This window comes from Triturus cristatus, chromosome 1_2, assembly GCF_964204655.1.
Source record: "Triturus cristatus chromosome 1_2, aTriCri1.1, whole genome shotgun sequence".
NCBI classification, from domain to species: Eukaryota; Metazoa; Chordata; class Amphibia; order Caudata; family Salamandridae; genus Triturus; species Triturus cristatus.
This window is the reverse complement of record NC_140580.1, coordinates 278,057,837-278,076,890: the sequence shown is the minus strand read 5'-3', so window position 1 is coordinate 278,076,890 and position 19,054 is coordinate 278,057,837. Positions and strand designations below refer to the sequence as shown.

At 43.0% G+C, this 19,054-nt stretch overlaps 1 protein-coding gene across 6 annotated transcripts in view; it reads left to right on the top strand.

Moving 5' to 3' along the window:
* Positions 1-19,054, top strand: part of LOC146867157 (uncharacterized) — a 1,274,092-nt gene that overhangs the window by 494,734 nt on the left and 760,304 nt on the right. The gene's annotated exons all lie outside the window — the stretch shown is intronic.

Here is a 19,054-nt window from a genome sequence, read left to right as displayed (position 1 = left end):
TTTCTTGAGTTTTGACTGATTCCTTTATATCACAATTTCTTACAGGATACGGTACACAAAGGCAAGTTCAGTTGTAAATCTAAAATTACTACCAAATGTACTTTTTTTTTACAAATGCTTGTAATCCGCAAATAGTTTTATGAGTGCGGACAATTCCACCAAAATTGCGGAGAAATTTGTTCTTATAAATCACACTCAAGGGGTGGGAAATGCACATTCCAATGTGTGGTTTGCCTCCTAACTTTGGCTATGCCCACAAACATGTACATTTGTGGACATTCCCAAACTCCAATCTTACCCTTTTCCACCCTGGAATGGTATGAGATTTGCTCCACTCACCCCCCTTCCAGGATGGGAAGAGCGAATCACCACCACATCTTGTAGGAGAGCAAGGGAAGGACTTTCCCTATGGGAAGCACTTTTTCCAAGTGCACTATTGGGAATAATGGTAAATACCAAATAGTAGTAAATCTGTATCCAAACATGTATATCACTCTTCAGGTGTAGAATTACTATTTTTTTCATGACTGAGGCCGCCATCTTTTATACGCACTGTAAAGGCCTTTGAAATGTTTCCTACCTATACATAGCTTGTTTTATAACTAGTGCCACCTCTCGAAATTATGTGGTGGTGTGGCAGTTAAGAAGCCACAACAAACTGTGGGGCTATTTGTGATGAGAAATCCTTAATAGTGTGTAAATAAGCTAATCACGAAATATGAGATAATCCAGAAGTAGGGGTGGGAGAAAAAGAGACCAGCATTTTAATTGGTGTGCATACCAAAGTGACAGAAAGTCTGAGTCAGGATGATGTGTGTAATTTGTGTAATGTCTTTACCCTTGAGGTTTCTCAACATTTTAGAAAAAATAATGTTGAACCACACCAGGCCTGTTACATGTGTTGATCTGGTATGTTTTGTGACTTTCTAGACAAGGGCTTCCCTCACCTTCGAAAGTTACTTGAGGTACTGTAGCAAACTGTATAGAGCAGAACATGTCTCTCAGCTAGAAACGTTCTTCCCTAATCACTCTCCCGCTCACAAACATAAAAACTATTCAAATTATTTGAAAATCTGAACATTTTGGAGATTTTATATAGAACAAAAATTGGTAATTTCAACGTATCAATCAAGTGTAAAATGCCGTGCAATGGCCTGGTTTTAAAAGTGCATACATTGTGTTTTAAAGTTAATATATAAGAATATGACTCCCTGTTTTAAGTCTAGCTTGACAGTTCAGCTGTCACCAGACCTTATGAGATCAACAAAAAAGAGCTTCCAGGGTCCAGGAGCTTCACAAACATGTTGATTCACCTGAATACAGGGTTTGATTGAGCCAGAGTTGTGTGCTAACATCAATTAAATTAAAGGTGGATTGTTATTACTCTGTGTGAAAGCCTGCAGAAAAGGATTTTGCTGCATGGGATCTCACAGATTACTGTAGTATGCAAGGGCTTTGGTGTTGGTTACCCCTGTAACAAACTTTGGATATCAAGAATTGCTCTGTGAGAATCCTGTTTGGGCTCTCTAAGGAGAAGTAGTATTGGCTTAGTCAACTGTAATTGTATATACATGTGTAATCTGATGGTTGCTGTCATGGAAAGCTGGCACTCAAAAGAGTAGGCCTGAGTTGGTTATTGTGACAAGCTATAGGCCTTATTGGAACACTAGGAAAAGTTATGTTAGATGCTTATCTGATCTGTACTGCCTATTATAAAAAGTTATGGCAGTTAGACAGCAGGCCTAGTTTAATGTGAAAGCATTTGTTAAAGTCAGTAGGCCTTCAGCAGTGGATTGTTATCACAGTGAATGGCAGGCTATAGACAGGTATTTTGTAAAATGTAATCTTTCAGGTTGCATTGTAGGCAAATGTTTCAGTGATAGTCACCTACTTTGACAAACCCTGGGAGTAAAAGGTTTTGATTGTAATGATTCTTATTAGACTCTTTTGAAAAGGGCTGTATATTGTTGTGCCTACAGTAATTTTGTACATACTTCTTATTTTATAACTGTATGCATGAGGGTTGTCAGTTTACACCCTTCCGTAGGCTTTTGTTTTTATAGTATCAACCAATCATAAAGGCTACAACTCTGGATGGTTTAATAGGGAAAGTCATGCCAGATACCTTGAGTATGATCTATGCCTAATGAAAAGTTATGACAAAGTGAGTAGGCCTTATTGTGAAAAGCATTTGTTAAAAGCAAGAGGCTTAAAAAGTGGATTGCTATTACACTGTGCTAAAGCATGTACAAAAGTATTTTATTACACAGATTCTCACAGATTACTGTAATAGGCAAGAGTTTTGGTGTTGGTGATCTTTCGGAAGACAACATGGGGACAGGAGATTTTCAATATGGTAATCCTAATTAGGAGGGATTTATTATTCCGCTGCCAACTATAATTGTGTATTCTTTTGTAATTTTATGACTGTATGTTTGATGATTGCATTGTGGGAAAGCGTAAACTCAATAAAGTAGACCTAAGTTGGCATGGTGACAAGCCACTGATAACACCTAAAGGCCTGATTGGTTCACTAGGAAAGTGTCTTTCAAATGATCTGTTTATGATGAAAAGTTGCTACAAAGGCAGCATGCATGATTTATTTACTATGGAATACATATGTTAAAGCCAACAGGCGTTCTGGGTGGATTGTTTTTGCATTGTGTGAAATACTGCAATCCGGTATTTTGATAAATGAGCTCTCACAGATTACCTTTGTAGGGAAGGATTTTTGTGTGTGTTACACCCTTTGACAACCCTGGGAGAAGAAGATTTGCACTGTATTAATTCTTGATAGACTCTTGTCGGAAGATCTGAAAGATGTCGCTGTCTGCCAAGATATTGTAACAAAAAAATAACGAAATAATATACATATATGTGGCTTCAGTTGATTAGGAACTCCTGGCGCTCATGTGTGTCTCGCACAATTTAATTATTGATGTAAATATGTAGTGCGGTGCTCAAAGGGAAGGAGTTCACCCCACACTCTCAGTACACCCTAAGGCTTATGATACAAAAAGTCCTTAAGGACATGCAATTTGCACAGAGTTCTTTGAAAGGTATTTCACACATTTTGTGACATCACTGAATTATTATATTTGTGCAATAATTTTCATAGAGCCCCATGCAAATTGCATGTGCATAAGGAATTGTTGCTAATATATATATGTGTGGGCCACATGCGAATATGTATTAAGGTGAGGAGTCTCTTATAGTCAGGGCTACTGGAATAATGTGACTGGACAGCCGCAGTGTTGTTTGCACAATTACAGATTTTCCACATAACCCATCATCTGTTGCATAATCTGCAGATTTTAGCAAAAAATAGATGTTGTTTCTAGCTGAAACGGTTCAAAAGTTACTAAAAACACAGTAGCACATGTTGCAGCACAATGTAAGGCTCTTTGCAAAGCTTAGTTGCTCACCTTTCTGTGGCTTTGTGCTATATATGGGTATTAAACAGGTACTACGAAGGTGTAAGCAATACACAGACATTGTTAAAAAGTGTACAAATAATGAAGTAATACTATTAGAAAAAGTGCTGCATCATGCTGCCTAATTTGCCTTCTCTAGCCGGATAATTTATTCAACCCTGCTGCATAATTTGGCCCTCCCAGCCACATAATTCTAGTGTCCGTGCTTATGGTGAAGAATTTACATTTATTTAACAATATTAATACAATATGCAGGTGACTGACACATTTTGACTCAACGCCTTCAACCAGAACATCACCCTGCACACAGGTGATGTCTTTAAACACAGTTCATCCTTAGTACCCTTGACACAACTAGAACATCAACCCCTATTGCAGCATTTATTTATGACTTCCAAATTCTTCCTCACTGTACTAAGACCATAGGAGGCAAAATTGGACTAACAATCACAACTATTAATTTACAGCAAACTAACCCATAGATTATATATTTGGTTTGTACTATCATCAACTCCATATACACCAATGCTGCAATCACGCCAATGGATGTCTCCATCTGTCATGGACATTGTCAAGTACATCAGAAATCCATTCTCTTTGAGAGAGTGTCAAGTACATACAAATACAATTTTTCTAAACAAACATGAAAAGGTAGAAGCCATGAAAAAAAGGGCCAAGTGCATCAAAAGTATCAATGTCATTAAGTGGAAAGTGTGAAGTGCACATTTACCATATACCAATAATAACTCATGCCAAAAAATGAAAGCATCAAAAAGTCAATAATAAATAAATACAGTTTCACATGTATACTCATATTGGCACACTACATATGTCAAGCACTAGCACGTCTAGGAAATTGGGATATTACTCAACAATATCGACCCAAAAAGTGATGTTTTCATAAAGATTCCGAATGCTGGCCACTGATCAAATTAATGACCAGTGCAAAGTAGCTCAAGATAGTCTTTTCCCGCAGTATTATTGCATTTAGTGGTTGTTAAGGAGCACCATTATTACAACATTACAGTATTGCAATGTTCCTAACTCTATCATTTGTACAGTTTGCCCCTCACAGGTTAAGCTACCTTCAATCTCATACTGTGCTCTCTATATTCCCAATCAATCAATACACCATATAATCTTTTTTTTATTTTTTTATAAATCTTTATTTTAGACATCCAACACATACATTATACTTGTAATAAATACATTTAAACGTCCTACATTTCAATACGTATGTACAGGATGTCGATTATTTATCTTTCTACCCTCCCACCCTCCTAGCTGCAGCCCCCCCACCCCCTAGCCATCCCCCCACACCATCCACCCCTCGATACCAAAGGAAACTTATTTGGGTTAAACCTTAATTTGCTCTAATCCTTGGAATTTGGTATATTGTATAATCTCATTCGACCTGTCTTCACTATCAGATTTATAAATTAAATTAAATACATTAAATCATATCAGAGTGTAGCCTCATTAGTCCAGTTGGTTGTTGGTGACCAAATTTCCAATCCTCTATTTTTGACCTTGAAACCCTTCCTTGAGTATACCGATTTCTCCCAGTGGTAGGTAGCTAGCACTTTCCTCAACCAGCAATGTACTGAAGGAGGTTCTTTATCTAACCAAACAGTGGCCAGACATAGCCTAAACACTGCCACTGACATAGCGGCAAAAAGCAAAACTCGATTTGATTCTGTCATTACTTGGTTGCTTACTCCCCACATAATTACTTGCGGCATCAGATCCACCTCAAACCCCAGCATAAGCTTGATATAATTACCCACCTCGTCGACCAGAACTTATAATCGGGGGCAAGTTGCAAACATGTGTTCGCTATCTGCGGCAAAACATCCACAACGAGAACAGTTTATGCCTTTAGAGCACAGGTCTTCAAACTTTTGGATGCAGAGATCAACATTTTGAGGCGTAAGGACCCCCTCCTGACAAAAATGTCTAAACCTGTAGGCAGGGCTACTGGAATTATGAGTCAGGTGAGGACCAAATTACGCGACAGGCTTGAGGTTATGTGATGCAGCGTATTTTGGGATAGGATTGCTTCATTATTTGTACATTTTTTACACACAGTAACACTGAGGAAAGATTTCATCCGATCAGTACCCATTTATAACCAAAATGCAGCAATTATCATCAGAAAGATTTCTGGTCAACCTTTGTGAAGGGCCTTACACTCAGCAGGAATACGTGCTGCCACATTAGAAGCTCACCTGGCCCTGGCCGGGAGAAGCAGGGGTCCCTTAAAACCCTGGCGGTTTTGTGCAGAGTTAAGCAGTTTACCCATGCAGCTTTCCTCTCACCCCCTCCCTTCCATCCCTCTCTCCTCTCCTAACCCCGGATCCCTCTATCACTTTGCAGGCCATTTTCTTTCACCCCGTTTTACAACTTCTGAACTCTCCCCATTCAACCTCTCATTTCACCTTTAATCACCTCTTGCCATTCTGTCTTTTCACTACCCTCCTCTCTAACAATCTCTCGCATTTATCTCATGGACTCTCTGGCCCTGTCACCTCCCGTGCCCCTCAGCACTTCTCATTTACCTCGTCTCTCCATTCAAATGTTTGTCTATTTGTATCTTACACCTCTCCAGTCCCCCCATTCATATTTCACATCTCCTCTTTGTTCTAACAGAAGCCCTCACCTTTGGCTCACACTCACTTTTTGTGTGTCCACACTTCTCTTCGGTAATTCACATTTCTCCTCATCCCTGACCTCTTCAATCAAATTCTCTCTCTCCCTTGCTGTCCTCTCTCATCCTCTCATCACCAAGCATACGGGTCGGACCCGTATGCTCCTCTTGGCATGAGTCACTCTGCTTATTGTTCCCTATTTCAAGAAGGCATGAGTTGTCTGTCTCACTGTTTTGATGCAGACCGCGCAGTTATGGAACGTGCACCCTCCTTTGCTTCGCTCCACCAAGAATCTATTATCCTTTAGGAAGATATACAAATCTTTCTCTATGCACTGTAGGTTACCCCATTTGGCTGGTTCTCCTTCTGTGTGTTTCTCATTTGCCTTCAGGCAGCAGATGGTTGTTAGCCCCAGGACATCTTTTGGTAACAGTAGCGCACTACAAATGTAAATAATAATAATAGGCAGAAGCAGGGGAGTCACTAGACCAGAACTTCAGAGGGGGGGGCTAACACTCCCAGCCAGGGCTGGTCCTAACACTGGTTACACCCGGTGCAACAGTCTTTTTTGATGCCCCACCCCTGTTTCCTCCTTCTCCCTGAATTCCTTCGCTGCCAATCACCAACAATGCACCTCATCTCTCTATAGCACCTTTCTGACAAACATTTCATTATTTTATAGCGCTACTCATAGTTTACTCACACTCATTTCTGTGATCTGCATGGTACATATTCTTTGTAGCAGGCACATTAACCCTCTGCACTGTGTGGGTGACAAGAGTGCCTGTGTGAGTGCACGGTGAGCGATGCAACAGTGTGAGAGTAGGGCACAAGGAGTGACTGCAGGGTGAGTGAGGTGGCGTATGAATTTGGGTGCGGATGCAAGTTCAGAATGGGATGAATGAATGTAGCCCAGCTGAGCCCCCAGCAGCTCGAGTTGCACTGCAGCAGCCCGGGCTGAGACACAGGACGGGAAAGAGGGGGCTGAAGCCCTTGGGCCTGGGCAGAAGTGTGACTGGGAATGCGCGACCCCCTTTGCATCACTCCACGACCCTCCTGGGGGTAACGCCCCACAGTTTGAAGACCCCTGCTGTAGAGCCACCCGATTTAGAGATCCACTCTGGGGTAATGTACAAGTTAAGCTAAGTTTTAAAACATTGTACTTGCAAATTAGCCGAAAAAAATGCAGTCTGACTCAATAGTAGAGAATCCTCACATTCCCCTACCTCTGCTTGTACCAAATCCTGCCAGCGATTAGTATGTTTAATAAAATCATCCTCCATTATATTACTAAGTAATTTACAGAATTTAGATATTGGTGAAGGGGCCCCTAATACCATATCCAGTAAGGGAACTCTAACCCCCTTAATTACCTTCTTAGATAAATAGACCCTTACTTGTAGAAATTTAAAGAAATGAATATTACCAATCCCGAATTTCCTCTTAATTATATCAAAAGGGTGTATTGAATTATCCCCCATAAGAACACCAATATGCCTTATGCCCTTGTCCAGACAGATTTTCATATATCCATCTCGGAAGATTTCCGGCAATAGGTAATTATCCGCCAGAGGAGTATATCTGTGTATCCTACCTATTTTGAGTTTCTTCCTGACTGCCTTCCAAACCTTAAATGCCCCCAGCATAATTTTAAATTTCACTCTTTTAAAATAGGCAAAATCAATGTGACGCATGAGGCAGCCATAGGCTTCCGCCCCAATACTAACCTATATATGGAGGTGTATGGTGCTTCCTCTCTTTCTACCATCTCTTTTCCCAATAATTCATCTGTTGTAAAGCTGGCGCCCAATAGTAAATCTGGAGATTGGGAACAGACCACCCCCCCGATCTCTGGGTAGAGTCATATATTTTAGTGCTCTACGGGGGCGTTTCCGGCCCACAGGAATCTTGAGATTGTTTGATTAAAAGCAGAAAAACACACCTTATTTATTTCAACTGGAAGAGCTCTAAAATGTTTTAGAATTTTAGGCAAAAATAACATTTTAATAACATTACACCTTCCTAGGAGTGTAAGGTGTAAGCAGTTCATTCTATTAAAGTCTGCTTTCGTTTTTGTAGTAGAGGCTCAAAGTTAATTTGCACAATTTCATCGATGTTAGCAGAGATCTCAACCCCAAGATATGAGCAGTCCCCACTACTCGTGTTTCATTCAGGGCTGTTCTAGAGTTTTTAACAATCATCGTCTTATTCACATTGAGATAATATCCTGAAATTTTGCCAAAATCTTTGGACTCCCTTTCTACCTCATTGATAGCCTCCAGTGGGTTAGCCGTTATTATAGCAAGATCGTCTGCGTATGCTAAAATCTTGGTGTATCTGCCACTAGATTGAATGGCCTGTATCTTGTTATTCTCCGCTATTTTTCTGCTTAAAGGATCAATATACAATGCAAATAATAGCGGGGAGCAGGGGCACCCTTGACGTGTACCACGAGTAATTTTGATTGCATCAGATATGAGACCCATCAAAGTTATTCTAGCCGCGGGTTCCTGATACATACATCTGATGGCTCCGATAAACCCTTTACCCAGACCTTTCTTCTCCATAATTGCCCATAAAAAGGGCCAGGAGACCCTATCGAACGCTTTTTCGGCGTCGAGTAGTATTGCGGCCATAGGGTCTCCTGAAACCTTTGTATAGTCAAACAGCGTAATTATGCGGCGAATATGTTCAGTCGTGCCCCTTCCCGGGACAAACCCATGTTGGAAAGGAGAAACTAGCTTCTTGATAACTACAGCTAGCCTATTTCCAGAATTTTGGAATAGATTTTTACATCGCTATTAACCAGCGTGTTTGGCCGGTATGATCCCAGTTCTTTTATGGGTTTACCTTTTTTAGGGAAGACTATAATATTAGCGTTTTTCCAGGAATCAGGGGCTAGCAAATCAAGTTGTGCTCTATGAAAAACTTCCAACATAAGTGCCACCATCGGTGTCTTAAATTCTTTATAAAATTCCCCGGGTATTACATCGGTTCCCACGGCTTTGCCTAATGGAAGGGAGTCAATAGCTTCAGTTATTTCGTCTATTGTAAATGGCTCATCTAGGTTCTCTCTCCCCTCCGGAGATAGCTGTTCGAAAATTTGCCCCCTTAAATAAGCTTCAATTTCTTGGTCCCCTACCCGAACGTCTTCAGTATATAATCTTTGATAGAAATTTTTAAATGCGGTGAGGATAGCATCAGGCCCGCTTACCATACAGACATTGGGATCTCTAATTTCACTAATCCAGGTTTGTACTGTCTTTTCCCTGGTACGTACAGCTAGCAAGTGACCCACCCTCTCGCTATTCTCGTAGACCTTGCTCCGCCAAGCTGTGTACTTTCCGGTCACTTTTTTAAGAGATATCTCAGTAATAGCAGATGTAGCGATAGTGATCTTTACTTGGGCTGCCTCCGCATCTACCCCTACAGACAATACCTCTATCAGTTCAGCTTCTGCCTTCCCCAGATCCTTGTATAACGTCTGTAACATGGCTCTCTCCTTCCTTTGCGCCTCCCAACCATACCTTGATGTTTCTCCCCTGACCCCTGCTTTTAATGTATCCCACACAATGCTAATGTTGGTGCTCCCTAAATTCTCTTCAATAAACCTAGGGATCCACTCCTCCATTTGCTGTGAATACCACTCTTCACTTAATAAAGCCCTATTAAATGTCCAACATGTCTGAGAGGATTGAAGCCCATTATTTATTTCAATCACCAAAGGGTTATGATCCGGCATAACTTTGGGATATTTGCTTATCGAACACCCTTGTAAAAGCTCCTGCGACACAAAAAAATAATCCAATCTTGCGTGCACTTGGTGTGGTGCAGAAAAGTACGTAAAGCCAGGATCACTCCCCTTCTTTGCCGCCTATACATCTACTAGCCCGTGCACAGACATAAGTTGTGACAGTGATTTAGAAAACTCTGGGTTTACGACCTTGGTACATCATCCCTCTATGGGTGGCAGCCTGACCACTCATGTTAATATTCATGTCCCCGCAAAGAATCAGAGGAAGAGGCCACCCCACAAGCTCGACATTCAACCATTCAAATAATGCAGGATCATCAAGCACTGACCCGTATACGGAGCAGAGAGTAAGCATTTTGTTACCAAGACAGAATTGCAATATTACCAATCTGCCCATTTTATCTACCAGTGAGCGCGGAAAACTGCCCATTCCCTTTCGCGCCAGTACTGCCACCCCTCTTGTCCAAGTTTCCTGTGTGGTAGTAGCAATACATTGATATCCCGCCATCTCTAAAACCCCCTTCCTGCACCCCTCAATATGTGTCTCTTGAAGGCATAAAATATATGCCTTCAAGAATTGAACATCAAGACTAATTCTCCTTCTTTTTTTGGGGTCATTTAGCCCACAAATATTAATGGATGCGATTCTAAGTTTTCTCATTACAAAAATAAACAATAATTCCAAAACATGTAGCAGCGCCAAACAAGACATACCAAACTCCAGTGCCAAGTAATCATCCCAGTGCAAGAAATCCTCCCCTCCTCCCCTTGGTTTCTGCTATCCCCCACCACCTCCTCCCCCTCCCCTTTAAAAGGGCAAAAAAGGTCCAAAGATCCTTGTGATGCCTCCTGCATGTGTTGTGCCTCCTAGCCGCTCCCTGCCAAAAAAGAAAAACCACATGTGTAGAGAAAAAGACAAAGCATTAGAAAGAAAAGAGAAAAAAGAAAGACTTTTCAAATAATTATTCGATATCATTTTCCAAACTTATTTCTTGGAGAGTTCATTCAGGAACTCCTGGGCTTAAATCTCTGACAAGAATACTCTTGTTGTACCTTTACAAATGACTTTGAGCCTAGCAGGGTTCAATAAAAAGACTTTGCAGCCCAATTTCTGGAATGGTGTGATGAGCAATCGGAGCCTCCATCTCCTCTCAACCGTTGTGTGGCAAAAGGCAGGCCGAACAAAAAAGGAGTGTCCCTCACCCACCCTCTGTGCGTTGGGCCTGGCTTTCTCAAATATGGCTTGACAAAGGAGAAAGTTGCCAAAAAATATAAGGATGGCTCTTGGTTTCTCATCTTGCCCAGGCCTCTTTTTGAGCATCAGGGGGAATCGATGTACCCTGTGCACCTCAGAATGCCAATTCCAATGAGCAAGTCCGGGGAAGGCTTCTTTGAGTAACCTTAAAACGAATCCACAAATATCATTACCTTCAGCTTTTTCTGCAATCCCAAGTAATCGGAGGTTATTGCAGCGTTGTCTATTTTCAAAGTCCTCCAGCTTCCATAGTACGTCAGTCATCCTGCTTTCATTAGTCGATGTTTGTTGTCCAGATATTTCCGCGCTGGCCTCTAGTTGTACGATCCTTTCTTCTAAAGCCGAGGTGCGCTCTGATATTTCCGTACAGGCTTTATTAACTTTATGCACAGCTCCATGTAATTTTGCAGTAGCCAGATGGGCCCTTTTATGCTCATGACGTGCCTCGGTTTGCATTTGTTTCAGTGTTGTGTATATTAGCTCCATAGAAGGGTGCAGTGCTTGAGACTCCATAGCATCTTTAGTCTCTATTGAATATTCTAAGGCGTTTGCTTGATCTCTGACCCCGACTTCAATTCCCTTCTCAAATTGGGTGGCGTAGTAGTCCCATTTCAGCTGGCTTTATTGCCTTTAGTCTGATGTAAAGCCCTTCTCTTTATCTGACCCTCTTGCGCTCCTCTTCTTAAACAAGGTAAGCATTTTTGTGTTAAACTTCAAGGGAGGGCTGCCACTATCCCAACCAGTAAAGTCATTATCAGTTCCATCCTTCTCACTGTTGTTGGGCAGGTCAGATTCATCTGTCAGAGAGTAGAATTTATCGAGGTCTGGAGCTGCTAGAGTCTTGCCGTCTCCCTGAATACTGGCCACGTGTTTTCCCTTTATGGCCTGTGCGCGGGGGGGGGGGTTTCATCTATGGCTTGCATGTTATTAACAGTATTCATAGTTTCTTGTTGAATATTACTATCACTTTTTGGTATCTCCTCCTCTATACCCAATGTAGTTTTTTCCTGTATTTCTACATATGAGGCAGATTTAACCGTCTCTACTGCCTCTGGGGGAGTCTCTCCTGTGCTGAACCCACCATTATTCAGCACCCCTCCCAATGAAACCAGTTTACTAGAACTGTCCACACTTATTTTTTATATAGAATTGCTTTTACCTTTATTTGTTTTCTTTTCCAGGGTATTTGCTGATCCCCGGCCAAAAAACATTCCAGGTACAGTTTGCTGTTTTGGTCTGGTGGCCATTTCACTTGAGCGCTGTTCCTTTGCCAATTTCTCATTGCTATCCCCGTCTTCATTCCGCTCCACACAACGCATGCCGCTCTGGGTCAGATTGAGGCCTTTCCCCTCAGCAGTCACACGCTGAGCCACGGATATTCCCTTAGCTCCTGCGGGAACACCGATATCTTTCCCCACAGATTTCACCTTCGCCGGCATGTTGCACTGTTCACAGCCCGGCAACCTTGACTTCGTTGCTACAATGTTGCAACCCGCCTCTGCTGCTCTAATCTCTGGCATTGTCTCTTTAGAAAATGATTAACTGCATTTAAACCATCACTGTGTCTTATGCTTGTGTATAAGGCAGTAATATCAAGCGTCAAAAGCATGTACTCACTAGACCACTGTAAGGCATTCAATTTCAACAAAAAATCTTTGGTATCTCTTATATATGTGGGCAACGTAATAACATGTTCTTGTAGAAAATGATCTGTAGCTTTATGATTGAAAGGTATGTGTGTAGGTTGGACTGAGTGTGTGAGTACTTGTATATATGTGTGTTTATGTGTGTGAGCAAAAGTGTACCTATATGGACATGTAAGTATATGTGTTTTGTTTGGTCTATGTGTATGGAATGTTTGGATGAGTATGTATATTTGCATAAAACTGAGTGTCAGAGAGAGGGTATGTGAATGTGTATTAGCAAATGTGTGCAGGTATGTTTGTGTGTAATGCCACCTCCAACACCATGTGCCCAAAAGTTTAAATACACACTTGAGCAATATCTCCATGTTCTGTGTATATATATATATATATATATATATTACCTACTGGCGGTCGCCAGTAGGTAGTTATAGTTAGGACCCTGTTTCCATAGGAAAACCGCAACATTCTATTTGGAATAACTTTGGCGCCGGTCGACGAATCCTCGCGAAATTTTCAAAACTAATGGGGCGCTACGCTCCGCTCGTACCCTGAAAGTCTCGGGGGGATTCATCAAGCGGGTGCTGAGAAAAAAGGGGGGTCCCAAAACGCGTTTTTCCCATGCATTTTTCCATAGGACCTTTAGACACAGCTACAGCCCGAACGGCTGAACAGAGTTACTTGAAATTTGGCAGAGAGGTAGTCTACAGGTCAAGGAAGTGCCTTTTGTAGGTCTGGTGTAAATCTGTTCAGTAGTTCCTGAGAAAATAGCATTTAAATCAATATATATCTGTGGCAGCTTACGGTGCGCTTACCGTGCGCTTACGGTAAGCTTACCGTACGCGTACGGCGCCGTGCGCGAGCGCGATTCTGATTGGCTTGTAGATCTTAGTAAACATTCGAATCGGTCGAAACCAGGAAGCGGCGGCCGCCATTTTCTCTCTCGCACTCTGAGGGGGGGAGGAAAAACAAAGGGTGAAAACATGTAAAGGGGCAGATTAGACAACTCCCAACCACCTAGCCTTGATTAAGGTGTCTCCAAAGAACCCCCAAGGCAAAAAAGTCACATTTTTTTTTTTTCGAAAAAACGCCGATTACGCTTACCGTATGCGTACGGTAAAAATTAATTATAAAAAATAAGTATCCACACTCTCCCTCCCCCATGTGCAAAAGGTGCCCGCAGGGCACATTTTGTGCCGGGCATATCTACGACAGGAACATGTAACTTAAACATGTAACATGTAACATGTAACGCTTACCGTACGCGTACGGTAAAAATTAATTATAAAAAAAAAAGTATCCACACTCTCCCTTCCCCGTGTGCAAAAGGTGCCCGGAGTGCACCTTTTGTGCATGGCATCTGTTATACTGAAACATGTAACAGATTACCTTTCACAACGAAGCGCATAATATGTCCTCCGTGAGCGGACGGTGCGCGAAGCGCATCGTGCGTACATGGCCCATCCAGCGTAACGTGGGCACGCGGTGCGCGTAGCGCACCGCGTGCCCACCGTGCGTGCACGGCACTAACTGCGTAAAGTGGGCGCGCACGCCACGAACGGCGTAAAGTAACTTAGCATTTAAAAAACCGTACAAATTCACTGAAAAAACCATAGGTTTCACACACGTTATAGTTAGGAATTAGCATTTAAAAAACCTTGCAAATTCACTGAAAAAACCATAGGTTTCACACATGTTATAGTTAGCTGGACATTTTACTCATAAAAAACCAATGAAATTCCCCCGTTATAGTTAGTGCAGGCAACTATAACTCACGCGACCGCAATCCTCTGCTGATGACATATGTGTCTTTATGAAAAAAAAATATTTGTAATATATGTATAGCTAAAATTTAATGGAAGAAGACATGGGCAAATAAGTGTCTAAATACAGTATTAGCATCAGCAGAGGATTGCAGTCGCGTGAGTTATAGTTGCCTGCACTAACTATAACGGGGGAATTTCATTGGTTTTTTATGAGTAAAATGTCCAGCTAACTATAACATGTGTGAAACCTATGGTTTTTTCAGTGAATATATATATATATACATATACATATATATATATAAATATATTCACTGAAAAAACCATAGGTTTCAGGGGTGTTATAGTTAGCTGGACATTTCCCTCGTACAAAACCCTAGAAATTTAGTTAGTTCAGCTAACTATAACTTGTGCCCCCTCAATGCACTGCTGATGACGTCACATATTACATCACTCATGACATGGTCAGTGACATCACTGATGACATTACTGATGACGTCATCCAGTGAGTATGTGTTTCTGTAAAGTTTCAATATGTTTGCTCCCCCCGCGTCGCGGGACGCGCGCGGGCACCGCCGGGCTAAGCCCGGGCAAAGGGCGGGCCGTCTGTGGCCGTCCGGGGCTGGACAAGGCTGGGCTGGGCCACCCCCCTAATGTGGAGATATTGATTGCACCTACACACGCTATCGATAAGGTACTGTGCACTGGCAAATCACTTCCCGGTAGTGTGTGTGGGATCTGGCTTCCCGTGGTGGATTATTGGACTTGTTTCTGCTATTACTTGGTTGTTGCCCCACATCTCACGCATTGTTATTATTGTTGTGCTAAAAAATCATGGGCAAAAGGAAAGCTGTAGAGGGGGGTCAGATGAGCACTAGTAAAAAGGGTAAAAAGCCCAAGAAGAGCACTCATGCCGCTATGAACTGCGTACTGACTAGAATAGAGGAGATTGTGCACGATTGTGAGGACACACTGCGCGACGAACAAGAGGGGAGCCAGACAGCCAAAGCCACCCCTAAGATAAATAGCACAATACCATCTATGTTTCAAAGCCAGCGATTGACAAAACAACTAAGGCCTGACCCATCCATTGTTACTACTACTTGTGACCCGCAACTCACTCCCTCACAATCCATGATCACCACAATCACCTCTGAAGTACCCTTAGTAGACCCGGACCCTGCCCTTCAAGTCCTAATATGTTCTAACAGATTTGCCTCCCTTGACCCTGACTTGTTACATCCATCTAGCCAGGCCATTGAGCATACAGATGTTCGTATAACTGCTACCAGGTCTGATGCTGATAACTTGGCTGCGCTCTATGGTAGAATCGAGAGATTAGAGGAGCTAGTGGCTGATCTTAGCAAGAAAGTGGAGAGTCTGACTATGAGTAAGGTCCCTCCTTCAACCCCCCCGGGTCTTCCACCTCTTATTGGGGCAGTCCTCTCTATGAAGGAAACTAATCTTCCAAAACCAATTTCTTTAACAACTAATGCTGGTACTGCTAACATGGGTGTTCATAATAAGGGGAATATTACTAGAGTAAACAATAATGTCAAGTCACATCTTGGCATGCGGAGACGCTTTGAACCATCAAGCGCACCTACTGTATCTCTTTCCCTTAGACGCACTGCTAATTCCTTATCATCTGGTAGTAACAACTCTATACCTTACATTCCAGCCCATTCGCCTACCCTCCATTCTGCGTATAATAGCTTTTCTGTTTTCATGACCCATGCCCCAAAATTGTCATCACGTTATGCTCTTGAAAACAATGAATCTTTACAAAACAAGGTCATACACTGGCTAAGATATGTAAGAGGATGCAGATCTGTCATCAGAGAGGACATTATAAGGGTAAGGAGGCTCTCACGGGTGGATGCCGACACTGATTGTATAGAGATTGTCTTTAGAGATCCTGATTTAGCTGAAAACCTACTTTTGCTTGAGTTTAGGACCTCACCACCTGCTTGTTCCTCAATCCAGATCCGCAAGTCTCCTGTTTGGAACCATCTGAAGGAGGGAGAGGATTCTGGCTTGAGACAAGTTGATTGACTACTCAAAGCAAACACAGGATCCCCCTTATATACACCCATTTTTGACTCTGCAGCGGGCCCACCCCCCAATACCATGCCAGTTTTGAACCCGCTCTTAAATGATTTGGGTTTAGTAGCTGACAGGCCGGTAACAGATGAGGGCTGTCAAGTTAGTACGCAGGCAGACCTAGGGACCTCCCTGATGCCATCTCCCTCGGGTGTTATCAAGTTATTATCCTGGAACATTGCAGGGTTAAGGAGGAACCTCACAGACCCTGTCTGGAGCGATTTTATTGACAAATTCGACGTTGTCCTCCTTCAGGAAACCTGGAGTTTGGTCCCCCTGCACAGATCAGGGTTTACCACCTTTTCCGTTCCAGCCGTCAGGTCCAAACGAGGTCGACCCTCTGGGGGTCTTTTAATTTGGGTCAATATTAGCCCGAATTGGACAGCTAAGTGGCACCCAATTTCATCTTATGACCTCTTGCATATTACTATTAAGGGGTCAACCCATCAACTTCCCCTAGAAATATTTAACATCTATGCTAGGGGTTCCTCTGGTGGACAAACAAGCCCGACTGTTTCAGCTCTTGAGTCCGAACTCTCTGCAATCTCTCCCAAGGCAGGTGTCATAGTTGCCGGGGACTTAAACTGCACTTTCGAGCCCCTGAGCAGCGATGACATCCTGGGCCTTGGTGATATCGACTCTAAACAGGGCATACCCCAATTAACGCTCCCACCATTAAAGAAATGGTCCAAGAGAGCAGTACAAATTAATGCTCTCGCCCTGGAGTTCAACTTGAGGGCCACAAATGGACGAACCTACTCAGATGGCTCGGGTGCTCCTACGTTCACGAGAACTGGTGTCCCCTCACGTATTGATTATATTCTGCTGAGCACAGAGCTCTGGCCGGACCTAATGGACAGGGTAGTGGTTGATAGGCCCGAGAGTGACCATAATCCCCTGTTCATGCAACTCAGGCGGGGTCTGGTCACCACCTCCATTGAGCCACTAATTGAACAAAGACCTGGGGCAAGAGATGTTGCCCCCTCAAACTGTAACAGGCGCCTTAAGTGGCCTAGGGTGGCAAAGCGAGAGATGGACCTATGTAAGATCAAAAGCTTAGTCGAAGATGGTATTGCAGCTATGGATATGCCCATGGGCTGCCTCTCGAATACCCTTCCCCCCCAATGATTTTTTAGAAATCTATCAAAGGACAGTAATAAGGATTGGGAATTTCTTTGAGACACAGGTAAAGGGTGACCATAAGCGGCATCCCCCAAAAACAGGAAACCCCTGGTTCTCACAAGATTGTATGGTTATGAGAAAGACCCTATCCCGAGCTATTAAATCTAAGGACCAGCCAACCATTACTAAGGCCCGGAAAATGTATAATGTTACCATAAGGAGGGCAAAGCGACTGTGGGACGAGTCCCACTGGCAGAACTTAAAGGCTGCAGCCCTGCTAAAAGATTCGACCCTTTTCTGGAACCTTATAAATGTTAACACCAGGGGCGGGGCTGATCCAATTCCGAACCATATCGCAGGCTCCCAATGGCATTCACACTTTTCAAACCTCTATTCATCTAGGGAAAGAGTGGGCCACGAGGAGCAGCTGTCGGAACTGGAGTACTCAGAACTTCTGGAGCTGGAGGCCGATTTTGGCCTAAATGAGGTCCGGTCCGCAATAAATATGATTGCCCCGGGGAAAGCAGCGGGCCCTGATGGTCTCCCAGGTGACTTATTGCTCCACGAAAAAGATCTTTGGGCAGAATTCATCCTCCGGATCTTAAAACATCTAGCCCTAGGCTGCCCAATTCCGGACTCCTGGAAGGGGGCGGAGGTGGTGGCCATCTACAAGAAATGGGACAGAGGGGACCCTGCCAACTACAGACCGATTAGTTTAATCGATGTTATTCAAAAAGTGGTTGGCAGAGTCCTCCTAACTAGAGTCAAGGCTTGGATAGATGAGGAGGGTATCTTGAGCCATCTGCAAGCAGGGTTTAGGGAGGGAGTAGGTACTATTGACCAGGTCTTTAGATTCTGTATTATTTATTGGAAATCTGTGGTCATCGAAAAAGGCAGCCTCTATTTGGCTTTTATTGATTTAAAAACAGCCTTTGACCTGGTCCCACGATCACAGCTGTGGCAGGTACTGCATGATTTAGGTATCCCTCCCCTAACCCTGGACTTACTCAAACGCCTCCACGCAGGCAATTTTGCCAAAATCAGGTGGGGACATCAGGGACAGCTCACAGATAGGATTTCTGTTGAGATAGGAGTACACCAGGGCTGTGTTATGGCCCGACCCTGTTTTCTCTCTACATAAATGGTGTGGCAGACTATTTGCGAGGCGACAGGGTCGATGCCCCAACCCTGTGCGGGGAAAAAATATCCACCCTGCTCTTTGCCGATGACACCCTCCTGATCTCGAAAAGCCCCATGGGCTTACAAACACTGCTGTCCCGTTTTTCCCAGTTTTGTGATACTAGGGGCCTCAGAATAAACACATCAAAAACC